The 16,306-nt window shown below is 40.9% G+C and overlaps 1 protein-coding gene across 1 annotated transcript in view; it reads right to left on the bottom strand.

Annotated features, from left to right (window-relative positions):
* def8 (differentially expressed in FDCP 8 homolog) overlaps nt 1-16,306 on the bottom strand; it is a 150,223-nt gene that overhangs the window by 48,112 nt on the left and 85,805 nt on the right. The gene's annotated exons all lie outside the window — the stretch shown is intronic.

Genomic DNA, 16,306 nt, shown 5'->3' with positions numbered 1-16,306 from the left:
TGTCTGTGCCAGTAATCTCCAGGCTGCAGAGGGCTGTGGATGGTAAGAGACCAGGCTGGCCCGCTATGGCCAGAGGGCTCAGGGCCGATCCGGGACAGGGGTTGATAATGAGCAGGGGGATAAAGGAGAGTTATGGAGGTCTTATCACCCTGAGCCCCTGGGTCACACGGCACTGCTGGTGGTCACAGATCCCTTACCCAACACTCACAGCTCCACTGAGCCAACAGGTATCAGTTTTATTGTCTATAAAATGGTCAGTCCACTGTAAAAAAAATACAAACTTCGGCTGCTTGACGTGACAGATCATTTTGGAAATGTGCTTTAGAGGTGAGGATTGACAACATAAACTACAATTTTAGCAGAGCTTTTATTTCAAGCACCACTCTCTTCTAGAAATTATAATTTATTTTGCTTTATTTAATTTTTCATCTCATCTTACTTTTCTCTTATGTTGTAGTTTTCAATTCTTTTTCGAAGCATGTATAACTGTTTTTACATCCCTGTCACTGCGGTCTGTGGTTATTTAAGCGATTGCTCTGTGAAGCACCTTGAATTACATCATTTGCACAAAATGTGTCAAATAAAGAGTGACTGTCTGTCTAATAGACTGCACTCCCTAATGCAGTTACAGGGAGTCTTGAGGATGGGATGGCTTGACTCCTGGTCAGCAGAGCCTCAAAACGCCCCGGGGCGACATCCATGGTGGGTGTTACACCCGGTCACTGTGGGGGTCAGAGAGGGAGACAGAGTTGAGCCTGGTGTGGGGTTAACAGACCTCAGGCTGTAATTTGTTGAAGTGCGTCAGACGGGAGTTGACCAGAATCTGAATAAATCACCTCAGTGGCACCAGTGACAAAACCTTGATTAGCGCCCTATTTTACCAGCACTAGTCTCCCTGACCTCTGTACTTTTTTAATGCAAGGACTGTTTGCATTCATCCCTTATTTTCAACTGACCCTGGGCCAACTGTTTAAACCACTTCTACCTCTTCAGGAGAGAAGAGAGTTGAGGTAGAGAAAATTGGAAGAGCTCTCTAGCTAACTTGGAATGTTGCACAATACATAGTTGAATTTGCACTGGCACAGGAGGCGAATGGGAGGTCAATTTAACTTGTAGGAGTATCATGCTGATTCCAGCCAGGATGAGACAAGCCTGTATTGTCTTACCATTACTATTCTTACTCCAGGCAGACCACAGACACAGCAGCTGATGAAAAGATTGATTGGAGGAGGTTAAAAAGCCATTTGATACTTCTGAGTTTGATTTAATGACCTGTTTTAGGATTAAAACAGTATCAGCAGCAGCGGGCCAGCAAGCATTTAGAACAGCAGGATGGGTGACAAGGAACAGAGCTACTTTCTCCGAATCACCATTATTCCACCAGTTAGGTAACTCTTTACTCCCCTGTAAAGAGCGAAAAAAGATCTCACTGAATACTTCTCACAACAAAGGTTAATACTCAGGCATGAAAGACTAGCAGCAGAAGTTCATCAGTGTTTCCAAGGCAACAGTGGTGAAAACAGGAGCAGGCCTCCGCAGCCCCTTCACGTCAGTATGTATCCCATTATGGTCGCAGTGTGTGGACAGAAGAACTCTGCCTGCTCGCCACAGCTTTATTTATTTTACCGTCTTTCATCTGCAAACCACTACCAATCTGCATCAGAGGGAAATCCACTCTGTATATCCCATAGGTGTCATTTAGGATTGATTCCCTGGAATTAACAGACGTCAAAGTGGAACCATCTGGCTGCCTGTCTGTCCATCTGTCTGTCCTTCCCCACACCTGTGATAAGGTTGGACTGGGACGTGTGTATCCTGAGCGATCACCTCCCATAACGGCCTGCCTGCTTTTTGGGCATTGGGAGATGGCAAAGAATCTAATTTCACTGAGTTTCATTCCTTTGCTCCTCCACACACTACATACAAATAACGCACAAGGCCAGCGGGAATCCCTGCAGGTTTACCTCTGGAGTGTTTATTACTATTTATTCAATATTAGGTTGCAGCAGGAGTGATAAACTAAGCAACACGTGAACTCCACCACTATCCGTTTTTGAGAAAAATGCCTGAAGGGGCTCCTGTGTTTATGCCACTTTAATTATTTTTCCCCACGCTAAAACATTCTCTAATGAAGCTTATCCACTTAACCAAGAAGACTCAACATTTCAGATCGCTGCCATTGCCCTCATTCAGATTGGATTTTTCCCTCTCTGTGGTACAAAACCAATAAAATGTCCAAATGCCGCCATAATAAATGACAGCAGTGTAAACACAGTGATCTACTCCACTTTTTCTAGATGGGAAATTCAGGAGAAGCAGACGTCTTAAGTGTGTTTGAGTTCCTCCGCTTCACATGACCTCTTTAGAAAAATAGATAAACCAAGGTGAATCCATTTTTAGCTAACCGGAGTTCTCAGGTCAACCACAGACAAATAGGGGCTACAGCATTTATGACCATTATCTATCACGCATACTGGTCATTATTGATGAAGCGAAACATCATTCAGTAGTCAGGGTCTACTTCTTTGGATAAGTGGACAATGTGGACAGTGATCCATAACCCCTTAAGAAAACGAATAGCATTAAAGTAAACAACAGGACCACCAAAAGATTCGCTATTGCTGAATTTATTCCCGGCCGTGTTTATCTTGCAGTCGCAACACCGCCACAGAAAAACAGGGAATTCATCATCACGTCCTTAAGTGGCTCTTTCCTCGAATTAGGCAAAGATCAAAATGCTATGGCTATGAAGCCAAATTAAACTTTAACGAAGTGGTTCAGACGCCAAACTTTACACTTTCTTACTCCAAGTAACAGAATGCACATATACTTTTAATCCACAGCAGGGTAAACCATACTTTTATTCAGTTCTTTGCCTTGCCTCACACAGTGCCCCGTGTTCATTTGTATATTATGTAAAAACATTTGTTTACTATTATCTTCAATTTTAAACAGGGAATTATATCCATGACAAAAGAGATATCCTACGTGAAAACAGCATCCTGCCCTTGCCTAAAAATAATTTTAGTGTCAGGAATGTCCTTTCTTTTGTTAGAGCCACTGCTGCTCAAAATGTCTGGACATATTGATTTTAGATTTTTAGACTGGATGACACTTTAACGAACCCTGTGGGCAAATTGGGTCAGTCCAGAAACTATCTATATATAAAATAGGATATAAGAAGACTAGAGGAAATGGGGATTATATAAAAACACACAGTCAAGAATTCCAATATGTATTAAGAAGAAATATATGAATGTGGGGGAAAAAAAGTATTGATTCCAGCATTAACAGGATGTGCAGCAGTATTACAAGTAGCAGCACAACTTAGACAAAAAACACTGCGAAATACTGTATGTGCATCATGTAAAAGGTGAAAAATTATATATGAAATGTAAAAAAGATCACTATACATGCAATATATAGCAATAAGAGAGAGAAAAAATTACAGCACATATACAGGATGTACAAAAATGTTCTCCTATTCACATTAACAGGTTTCGGGGGCAATACTTATTACAGAAGTGGCATGTTGTAATAAACTATACACCTTCCTGATATGATATACTTCATTTTATAGATGTAGATAATATGTACATGTACAGAACATGCAGATTTGGGTATGTGCATTACTGGCTACCCATAAAAAAAACAAAAAAACATGTGGACAGAAAAAGTGACAATGTACATCTTTTCATAATCAGAACATGTTATAGACATACAGTATATACTGAAGACATATAAACTGCGCAAGCAATACCGTATAGATTAGTCCAGAGCATATAGGTGCTCCAGGACAGTTTGTATAGATAGGACAGGCACCCTGCTGCAGCACCCTCCTGGTTGGCTGACACTGGGGAGGTTTGGACAGGAAGTACAGTGCAGTCTGACAGCTGTAGGCACAAAGGAGCATAAAGCGTTCGCAGCTCCAAGGAACAAATCATGATTAACTTGTTTTTAGACTTGTTTTAGGATCAAAACTGACCATATGTGCAGTGCCTAAAATAGACCTAATTTTTTTTTTTTTTTTGTTCATCAAAGATTTTCAAACAGCATGGTTGACCATTTTGTCTGCATGGAGTTATATTTTCATTTAATTACTACAAGCAGTTTCAGAGAGAGAGAGAGAGAGAGAGAGAGAGAGAGAGGAGAGTTGTCTGATCCAACATGAAACATCTGCCACCTGATTGATTCCTGAATCAAATTGCCCATAGCAACAGTGCGAGCTGGAGCTTTTAAAAGAGCCATTTCACCCTAATACATGGCCCATTACCAAATGGCCATTCATCACATTAACCCCACCTCTAGAAAGCTGCCAGTGTCTCCAGTGCGGTGCCACAGTGCTCTCTGTCTCCAGTCAGGACACACTCAGCAGCATGTCCACTTTGCCATGACTGTGTTTACCTCAGGAGTACACAAACGCAGCCTGCCTCAGACTCTATTAGCATAGGGAAAGTGAGAAGAAACCATTGCTGATACAGAGAACATGGCCCCTCTCATATTATATACTAAGATATTATGTGCTATGATTGTCATGTTGCATGTTTTAGAATGATTGAAAGTGTAGATCCTCATGTATTGAGAGGTACGAGAAGATTTTTACATTCTGTATACAGTCTACGCAGCATAATTTCCTCTCTCCTGTCCATTTGAATATGTATGACCTTTCGGATGAAGACGCACAGATCACTAAAGGTTGCTACTAAATGTTCCAGAGAGGATACAAATACAACAATCAGCGCACTCTCATAAAACACAGACAACTATATTTTAAAAAATTCACAAAAATAAACACTTTCCCCAAACCTTTAATTAGCATGAAGCCGAGTGCTGTAACTGGAATTAAGGAGCTTCAGGCCCAGCTGTGGTGAGCCTGATTACTTAATAATATGGTGATAAACACAACTATCAATCAAAGCCCCTGACAGGACTTACAATTCAGGAGAGATCGGCCAAAATAAGAGCTGCTGACTCTCTCATTGTGGGTATGTGTGTGTGTGTGTGTGTGTGTGTGTGTGTGTGTGTGTGTGTATGTGTGTGTAAGAGGATACTCGCTCCAGTCAGTGATGAAGTTTCTTGCACCAATGTGATGCTGAAAACAAATAAAAGGCAAGAGGATGAGTGTCACTTTTATTTAGAAAACACAACTACAGTAACTAGAGCCGTCTCTCAAAAACAACAGTTGTGCAAACTGAAAACACACAGTGTGGATGGATGTAGCTCCATGGCAACAAGGACATTACGTTTCAACCATTGGCCTTGGCCGCAGTAGGAAACTCACTTCACACTCATCATAAAGTCTTCAAGAGCTCAATGCAATGCACATAAAAAAAGGCTTAAACACATTAACCATTAGTTCAGTCTTTCACATTGACATAAGTACATTTTATAATACAGTAAGCAAAATTCTTGACATAATATTGAAAAATAAATACTTTTTGATGCTATAAAATATATATCCACCCACAGACTTTTCTAGAAGATTGTTGAAAATGTACACACATCATACACCATAGCACCGATGGGTGAATGTCAGCCTATGTCCGCAGCGCCACGTCTGGCCCTCTAAATATGGCCTTAGCTCAAATTCTCTATCCCGCCTGTGCTGTTATAGTGCAAACAATTACATTTACTGGATCTCTAGAAACCCTCAATTTGCGTGTATTTGGTATTGTTGAAAAATGAGCTAAGCATCTTGCATTTGAGCTTACATCTTTGTCACAAACACAGAGGTCACTGGAGCTATTAGTGACCCTCACCTGTTAGCTTGCCTAAGCTCACACTTTCTCACCTAAACCATGTTTTGTTTTGTTTTTTTGTTGTTGTTTTTTTGAGCTGGCTCCCATCTGGCATGTCAGACAAACTCTCCAGCTGTGTGATACTGCCACAGCCTCAGATCTTCAAGGCAGATATTAAAGGACCATGTAATCACTTGTTAGGTAGGTGTTTAGGCCCTTCAATTCTTTGAGGACAATTTTACCCATTCACATTTTAAATCTTATTTTACAAAATAACTTATAAACTAAATTATAAGCAGAATTCAGAATGATTCGATGAACATTATACAAGGTTTTTGAAAATAAAAAAACAAACAAACATGGACTTGGAACATTTTTGGTGACCTGTAATGATTTATTTAATCACTGCAGAATCTGGTGTTACTGTGCACACATAGTTTTCCCTAACGGGGTACAGCTATCCTGAGCTTCTATTTTGTCTAAGAACGGCGTTGAAACAAACAAAGCAAAGGGTGCATAATACATGTAACACATTGTACCTCAGAAAATGTGAAAATCAGGAAAATTTTGCAATTTAATTTATACACATTCTTTCAACTGATGACCCATCCTGCTTAATATATCTGTTGATCTCATCATATAATAAGTAGCAGAGATACACACACATGTTCACACCATCTAGCCCATTCTCTGGGACAAAAAAATGTTTTGGCCCTTGCCACAATCACAGTTGCCTTTTCCTGGACGATAGCCTACTACACTGCAAATGTTGCTGTTTTCTGCTGGTAGAAACTCCTTGCAGCACAGATGACGTGAAATAAATTCAGACTCTGAAAGGTAAATCACTGCAGCGCCGGGGGACTGCAGCTATTCTCTCTCACCTCGCCACTTTTAGCAGACCGTGGCTGATTTCCTTCCTTGCGTGACTCCAGAGTGTAAACACAGAGCCAGAGTGACTCATCACTATTTCTCACTTCCATGGTCTGATATAAACACATGAAGGGGTCAGGGGTCATTTTGGGGTGGGCGGGTGGGGTGGGGGGGCAGTCTGTCTCCCTCTAAGACATCTTCCATTCTCCAAAGAATTCACAGCTTCCTGTGGCCAAAGCCGCACGCCTGCCCACTCCAGCCTGGAGGAAGGAGAAAGAGAAACAGAAAGTTAGAAATAGAGAGAGAGAAAGACAGACAATTTGGGTGATAGATCACCTTCTTTGCCACACTCCTCTTCAGCAAAATGGAAAGAATGCAGCTGTGATGAGCGTGTATCTCTTTTCACCCAAAGGAGCCCCCAGGCAGGACAAAAAAGGGAGCGATGGCTGGAGGGAAGACGGAGGGGAGCGACTTGGGTTCGATGGCGTGGCATACATTAACTTTATCCTGTTTCATGTAGTGGTGAATTGATTTATGAGTCATGAAAACCCTGTTTATACGTGCCTGCCAACTTGTCTTTTGGGCCGATTGGCACTTTGTTAAAATGGGATTTCTGAGAAAGGCCTGATCAGCACTTTGCCCTGTTAAGCCCTGCGTTAGTGCAGGGTAGGAGAGGTGGAAGGGAGGGATAGCTACTTCCCTTCAGGCCCCAATCTGAAGAAGGGCCAAACACAATCCAACATCAATCACTTTGCACTCTACTGCCTTCCCAGTACCATTGTTATAGAGCAGACCAATGGAAAGAGGCCGGTAGCAGGTGGAAATAAAAAGCCCTTTGACAACTATAGGGTAAGATTCCTCCAGAGATCCTCACAACATTTACACAAGCCACAGGGAGCAACGTCTGGCTGCCAGCACACGTCTGCATACACACACACACACACACACACACACATATATTTAGTCAACAGCATTCTGATGTGCAGAGATACATGCACACATGCAGCCATGGACATAGACACAGACAGACACAGAGAGAGACAGTCAGACAGACAGACAGACAGACACACAAGCATAAAAGACTGTTCATTATGATTCATATTACATTTATTACAAAGAAACTGAAACTGGAAATACAGTGTTCAGTAAAAACAGTAATCTTCAGGTTGTAACATTTGCTGGATTCTTTTACAATGATGGCATATTGCAAGCAACATTTTGCAATATTTCTTTGCAGAGGGAAGATTAAAGGTGCATTTTTTTTTCTCCCTCTTCTTCCTCCATCTACTATCCCTTGACTTGCTGCATTATCATAACTTTCTGTGCCTCACTCCACTTCTTGTGTCTCAGCCTCTTCCTATCATCTCATTTCTTTCTTCCACTGGCACCGTCTCTCCCCCCTCTCACTTGCTGTGCTGCTCTCTGCTCTTTTCTCCTATCCTCTCCTCTCCACTTGGGATCACAGGCTAAGGCCTGGCAGGATCGCTGTCACATGATGCCCATGGTGTGTGATGCTTCGCTGGGACCCCCCTCTGCTCAGGAAATGCTCTCGGCCTTTTTCCCACCCTAGTGTTCCGCTGCAGAGAGCCGGGCATTACAACTGAATCCAGTTACCAACCCAAAGCATTCCTGACTGATTCCAACCACCGCCTGGCTATGGGTTCCCACAGACAATGAGGATATGCCCTCATTTCAAACTGACTGGAGCGCAGGGTATCATGTTGTGAACTACCAAAGCTGTTTATGGCAGAAGAGAGGAGTCTGAGCTCCACAATAGGCAATTACCATGCCCACTCATCCCCCACCCCAAGCCACCTCCCCTTCGTTCAATTTGTGGTTTGTCTGTAGGTGGGTTCGGTTCTGCGCAGATTAAAAATAGCCAACCCAATCCAGACAAAACTGCAAGGGACATGGAACACACATTGCACAAATGATATCTCCCATTGTGGTGCACTGTTTGGGAATTCTTAATTGCTTTTTCCGAAGCAGCTTGCCACAGGAAAATCCCCCTTCAGAGGAAAGAAAAAGAGTCGGTGGGCTGCGCGTAAACACCATACATATTATGTAAACAGGCATGTAAACACGTACGTATAAACCCATGTCGCCCCATGTGCACCCATCAAACTGCCATCAAGGCAGTATCAAAGGAGCTAACCTGCAGCAGAGCCGGTTGTGGCCTGCGTCTGCCCTCCCTCTCTCTTTTGTGTTCTCGACTGTGGTTTCTGCTTCAGCTCTTATTATTGATGTCTCCCCCTGCATCAGAGACACACCATGCTGGACTGGCCCTGGGAGGTGTGCAGGGCTGCAGGGTGGGGCGCAAGGGAGGGTCCCACTCACTCAGGAATCTCCCTATAGAAAGGCCACAGTCGAGCCGAGCAGAGCGCTGAAGTGCAGCACCGAGGAAAAGTGTCAACAGGAAAATGGTAAACTCAAAGTGATTTTTTAGTCTTCTTCTGGAGATGAAGGAGAGGATAGTGATGCTTAATGTTTTTTATCCGTACCTCTCAGCTGTCCCTGGGCCTGTCTGATAGGTGCCGTCCCACTGGAGGTGCTCATGGAAGAGTTTTCCCACCAACATGCTCGCTTTCACTCAGGCATCTAAAATAGAACATTTTAATTAATTCATGCAGCAATATGTTTGCATAATATATTGTATTAATAATTTGCAGATTTTATAAATTCTGTTTTATCAGAGAATTATAAAAAAAAATAGCTAAGAAGAAAGAAAAAATGATGGCAAGCATGCCAAGTTATTCCTAATTACTTTTAAAACAACACCAGTAAGTACTGTAAAGACACAACCATTTGAGGAATCCAAGTTTGCTTCCAAGTTTTATGTATTTATGAATAATATCAATTTGAACGACCAATGTTATTTTCAAAAAGATATTTTTTTTAGTTCTGTGCTTTCAAAGAAAAATAAAACACTTGGAACCTATTAAATCTATTAAAACGTTAGGTCTTTTTAGGTGCATTATTCATTTAAAAAGAATGATTTGAGGACAACAAACAGACACAATAATACAATAATAATAAAGAATAACATAAAAGCTTGAGGGGAACCAATACGGTTGTTACAGGGAAAACAAATTTAGTCATTTCTTATTTAGCCAAAATGACTTAGTGTCAATAAACTAAATGTCTTGTCTGATTGTGAACAAAAGCATCATGAACAGAAAAGTATTAAATTAACTTAATGACTAAATAGCCTAAAAATCACCATGAAACAATTTCATTGTGAAACTCTAGAAAATGTTCAGGTGTAACAAACAGAATTTCTAATTTTAGCTGATCCATATTCATAAATTGGAGATTAGCAGAAAGACAAACCCTAAGCCTGCCTATAAACAGCAAAGCCAATTAAAGAAAATCTACACTAAATCCACAATCAAGCAGAATATTTTCTCATGCTTTTCATGTCTAACTTTGAAGTCTGGACCTCCAAGTTAAAAGGGAAAAAAATATAGAGTACTTATATTTTTGTTGTTTTTAGTTTTAGTTTCTCTTGTTGCATTGTTTACTTGTTTGCTGTGTTTCACCCAGACAACAGCCTGCCAGCTTGTTGGAATAAATGCCATTTACAGGTATTAAAAAAAAGATGGAACATTTTCGCTGCAAGTGCTGACCACATTTGGACAGTTTGGAATTTGTAAAACCTCTGGACCTGCCAAATCCTCCCCACTCCTGTCCTTCAGCCGTGTCAAATCATGCTGCGGTGCTGTGTGTGATCACAAAATAAACCAGGAGGAATTTCACATATATGGTTTTATTCACATTTTCATTGCCTGAAAGGCGTATTTCCTTTTCAACACAAGGCTGTCAAAGGGAGTCCTTTGACAGAAACGAAATCTACTTTATTTGAACATATGACGAAGTGAATAGGCCTACTGAACTGAGAGGATGGCAGTCTGGTGATTTGAGTATCTAATTTGACTATACACCAGGGACTGCTGCGGGAGGGCATGCCAAGTTTTCCTGAGAAGGCTGTGGTTCTCACAATGCCGCTTGCGCAAAATGACTCATGTATTTTGAGATGGCGAGCTCCCTGTTTGTAGAGAACAACGCATCCACAGTGCAACAGTGGCGCGACTATTCCTGGATCCAGAGGACCTATAACCTAGATTTATCATCATTTGAAGATTGCATTGGAGGATACAACTGAGGCCCGAGTTTGTCCTAGATAATAAAACGCTGAATAAAAAATAGTAGGCCTATACCTAGCCTAATATTCTAAGATGCCACCATAAAATCCATTCTATTAGGCAGGCTTTGCAATCATTTACAATCATTTGAAGCATCGAAGTTAATCAATGGAAAGCGTTCAGTCTTTTTGTATTACTGCAGGTGTACCGTTGAAGCATACAGGCCTCGTGGGCGTAGTCCTCATGACACGTGTAGCCTACCAGCCAATGAATAATGACAACAGAACCAACTATTTAATTATTATGCACTTTTTTTCTCTGATGGCAATTCAATAACTACCAATTCAAGATTATAAGTGGAATGTATAAATTGATTATTAAAGGCTGAACCCATAGGATAGCCTACTCACAGTGATGCTGTGGTAAATAAAAAGGTGAGTACTGTCGACCTCCAGTCGGTCTTATAAGGCAAACAATCACCAATATAAACAAAAATCAATTGCATTTTCAGGGGGAAAAACAAAAAAACAAAACAAAAACAAAAGACATTTATTTAGTTCCCTGAAAAGACACTACATCCTACTACTTACTATGAGGTAAGCCTATATAATGAAGGTGCGCAGACTTGAATTAAGGTGGCAAACTGTTTCGCAAATTAAAAAGTAGGTAAACTGAGTTTAGGTGTTTACTCTCCAGTTGCTCCCTACAGCTGCACAAACTCTGGAGAATCCTCCGCTTGGATTCTGTCATGTGAAGCTTTTAAACAAAGACTGGGGAGTGAAGAAAGGTAATAACAGCGCTGAAGTGGATCTGTCTGAAATTAGATTAATAAACGTCTCAGCTCCGTCAGTCCACCGATCACAGCCTGCTGAATTCACACCTGAATGCAACACCAGCAACATGACACATGGGATGCAAATATGAACTGATAGGCTACATTAGGCCCCACTGCATTACAATGTAATAATACTGTGATAGTTTATTGAGTCAGAGTGCAGGGTCAGCGCGAGCCCATAGAGCTGGTCTGGGATCAGTGCCGTGCTCAAGGACACTTCAGCAGGCAGAATGTTTGCAGAGTCCCTGTATTCTTGAGGGATCGATTTTCCATATTTCCACACTGAGTGTGGAGATTGCTGTGTAATTGCTACGGAGAGCAATATAAACATATAAACATCTAGTTCACGTGCCTAAGTGCCCACCGAGTCATTAGGGTGAGGGGCGCTGTGCCAAAAGCACCTCTTCTCCCCCTGCGCCTTTACGCACAAGGTACGGAGGAGGTCTAACAGCGAGATATCGCCAAGAAAATTAAAAAGTCATAGAGCGCAACTCCGCTGCTGCTGATTACTTGAAAGGGTGGTGCCCATCAAATACACTTCAGATCCATGTAGCGACCCAATGCGCGCAATCAGCGGTCTGCTAGCAATCCCGTCCTTTCTCGTTCACATAAACACCACTTAAACAAAAATATACACGGCCACCTACTGCGCCAGGGAAAGTGATGAGGGGGTACCCACCTCGACATTATACTGTTTTCAATTAAAACGACAATGCTGTAGAGACAAACAGCAAGCAAACCAATTGAGATGCCTCTGTAATTTATTTATCGCGTTTGGAGAGTGGGAGACACAAAATGAATTGTCTCCAAATTTGCTTAAAATATATCTTACTAAAAATATGCAAATAAAATCATTTTAGTCTATACTGTCGAAGCTTAATATTTTTCATTATGGAGTGTATAATAGAAGATATTAAATCGAATCAAAACTAAAAACAATCTATGAACTTCTTTAAATTCTGTTTTTGTCCTGCATTCAGTAGCTTACAATACAAATCAATACAACAGAGAGATAAATCACTGAATAAAACCAGCAGTACACAGACAAGCTTATTTCTAAAACTCACTCCTACCTGATTTTATCTTGAGTATTCCTGCAAAACTGACACAGCTGCCTACTTAAATCTGTGCGTTAAAGTGTTGTTTGCACTGTTTGCATGTTTTCTCTTCACACTTCCTATAACATAGGCATGTACAACATGAAAAAACAAACAAATAAAATCAGAAAAATGCTGTGCATGTTATTATCAAAAGTTCAACTGCCTATTAAGCCTATTAAATAGGCTATTTATAGGCTATAAATAGGCTCAAACACTAGGCCTGTTCTATCTAGGCCCTCTGACTAATGTGTGTGTGTGTTTCCTATTATAAATACGCTGTTAAGGAATTTTAACCTTTTAATCTTTATGAATACAAATATATACTTAAATTATTTCCATCCCAACTTTTTCTCTCAAGGTGACATATAGGCGTCAGTTTAGGACAAAAGTTAGAAAAAAAATAAAACATAAAACATCTAATGTGTGCAGAATAAAGAAATTAAGCTTTGAATTCTGAAAAAGGCAGGCTACCAATTGTATTTGATTTAAGATTATTGTTCTCAAATAAATGCACCATGGATAATGATAATAAAATAAAATTATACAGATAGCTTGCTCCAAAATCATGGATTTCAAGTTCAAGTCAGATGAACTTACGGCCTCTTGGTGCAGTTATCCAGTTGATCGATCAATCTGTCACACGTTCCTCCAAACAAATCCATTGCAGCCTTTTGGTGACCCTCTCGGGCTCCACTTCAGCACCGAGGAGGCAAAAGGCTTATTTCTCAGTGTCAAGACCGCCATTTTAATTTCTAAACAAGATCAAATCTATCTGTGTTTATCAATTAAAATTCCTCAATAGCGACTTTGTGCTATGTTATTTGCTAACCGCGGACTACATCTCCTCAAACAGTTTAATCTGTGGCTCAAATCAAATTAAACTGCTGACCACTGCAGCTGCTGGATCCATAGAATCCACAGTCCGTTTGGTGTATTTGCCTAATTGGTATGGATGAGCAATAATTTTGAAGTTCACCATATCGTCACTTGGTAAAATGATGTGGCATGGTGTTATAAGCCTATGGCTCTCTCGAAGAACACACGGTAACATCAATATGAGAGGAATGTGCAAGAGTGTAACTTTATGATCCCCCAAAGAGCATCATACCAGTAAAAGAAAAAGCCCAAGTAGAGCAAATCAAAACATCAGACTCAAATATTCTCTCTGACAATGTCGTTCTGGGCCACACCGAGAAAAAAGACTAAAATGACAGACTCCTCTGCCTGTTGATGTTGTGTATCACTGTGTGTATCGTTGCAGTTAGAGTTGACTGGGGGAAGCATGTAAGGAACCTTTATGTATACAGCCTTGCAGCAGCTTCGCATATAGGGGTCCACAACTGGTTTCTCCTCACTAAATAACTGCAAGACAGCCCGGAAAGACTGTCAGGACTGTGGTGTACCTCTACCTAAGTGGCCGAGCATTCCTGAGGATGCAGCGCTGTCAAATATTTCATTATGGGACGTCATGGAAAAGTGCATGAATTCGTCTGCGATGGAGCAACAGGGAAGCTATGACCTCGGGACTTAGTAAAGAGACTCAGTAATGACGAACACAATCTGCTACCTACACTTCTGAAGTAACCCTTTCCTCCCTTTACACATGACTCGCTTATACAAACGATAAACACGATAGAATTTAAGCAAATCTGAAAATATCCATTAGAAAACGTATTTAAACTGCAAAGTTTTCGATAGATCAATTTCAATATGATATTGAGACTCGATTACGACTCATTATTTCTGATTGGTAACATATCACTATTGACATTGAAATAGTAATTATTGGTTAGGCTACTCGTTATTGGGAAAAGTAACGAGTCAAGGAGTAACGCGTTACAACCCATCACTGATGGTTTGCGTAAATATTAGCCATGGACATTGGTTTTGGGTGGACCTGTGAGTAAAAAAACAAAGTGGGGCGAAAGCGTGTGAGAGAATGAAAAAAGCGCCTTAATGGAATGAAGTCATCAGCGGTAATTAAATGCAGTGGGCAGAGAAAAGACGGGAGCGCGCCTGCCCCTAGAGCGCGCTGGGTGGTCTGCTACGCTGATAAATGTGTGGGCCTCATTCCAAGCGAGTGGCCGTGTAGGGACCGGTTAAAACAATACTACTACTTCTATCAATTTCTTTTCCTGGGTTTAAACCTCCACTGCAACAGCAAATACTCTCTGTGTACTCCTCTCACCTTTGGGTTGACTATGAAAATCTGACAATGACATATTTTCTTACTGGCTTTCTCCCTGTGGCAAAACGCCAGGCAGGAGGAAAGCCAACCGTTAGGGTTGTTCTGGACGGGACAATTACAAGGAAAACATCAATACACCATTCGATGTTTCAGTTCTATTTCGAAATTTAATTTTAAAATGTTTCCTCAAATTAAACACATAAACACGGTGCTGGCAAATCATTTTAAAACAAAAAAATATATATTTGTAAGCGCTATTTCCAACCTTTACGCACAGGCACCAAAGTCTCCAAACATATTATCTGGTTTTACGCACGGACCAGGGCTGTGAAATTATAAAAATGGCCATCCTCTATTTGGTCCAGTATTATGTTCCATTATGTCAAAACCGACAGTAATCATAAGCATCCCCAATAATAAACAGTAACGCCGGCAGAGATCAGAAGGACAACAAGCCCAACTGATTGAAGCCACGGCAAGGCAAAATGTTGCAGGCTACAGCTATCGGGATCTCTGGGGAACAATAAGCAACCTACTGTCAACAGTTTTAGGTTATGGACTGATCGTCTTTCAGTAGCCCTCGCACACACACAGCTATATAAAAGGCTATAAAGGCTGTAAAAACGACCGAAAATTAAACTATCGACTGGGGAGATATAAAATAAACTGATTCGCCTTTTCTTCTGACTGAATTTTAGATCAATTAAATAAATTAAACTAAATAATCTAAAGAACCCTATGCATAATGTCAGCTCCATGTGAATATACAATCAACTCCTGCCGCTGTTGCTAATTATAATCTTCTGTGGTGTTGTATGTCACTCAAAAAGAGCCTGGATATTTCAGTTCCTTGTTATCGCATGCAGGTCTTAATTCCTCCTAGCCCGAGCGACCGAGCACAGTTTTGCCGGTGATATTCTGTCTGAAAACTGCTGCGTCTGCCTTACTTTTATTCGTGGACCATTCCGATGGGCAAGTTTCTTGTAGGAGTCGATCTCAAGTCCCCGTCCGAGTTTCTGTGCTCACAGTTCGGCAGGGCTTCCATCTCTCTCCCCTTGTGTCCCTGCGTAAATATTATGACTGCATCACACAAACAATACTGTATTCTTGTGTAAAAAAGTCTAACATCTACTCAAGACGCTGCGAGTAGACGGACATATCCCATCAGATTGAGTATTAGCTGATCTAGCGGGGCTTTTGCTTGATTTTTTATTTAAAGAAGGCCAGGGAAAATGTTTACATTTTGCTGTATAAACATCCTGCCCATGTTCCTGTCTATCTTTTACAGAAATCAGGAGGGTGGTTTTGAATATGAGGGGCATGTTCTTTTGTAAAAGCATTTCATAGACTAAAAAAATATTTCATAGAATATTTCATAATATAAATCACAGCTGAATAAAAATTCAGGCATAACCTATTTGCAAGGCTGGTGC

The sequence above is a fragment of the Centroberyx gerrardi genome, chromosome 1 (genome assembly GCF_048128805.1).
Source record: "Centroberyx gerrardi isolate f3 chromosome 1, fCenGer3.hap1.cur.20231027, whole genome shotgun sequence".
NCBI lineage: Eukaryota > Metazoa > Chordata > Actinopteri > Beryciformes > Berycidae > Centroberyx > Centroberyx gerrardi.
Note: the sequence above shows the minus strand (reverse complement) of the source record. Positions and strands in the feature narration are given on the sequence as shown.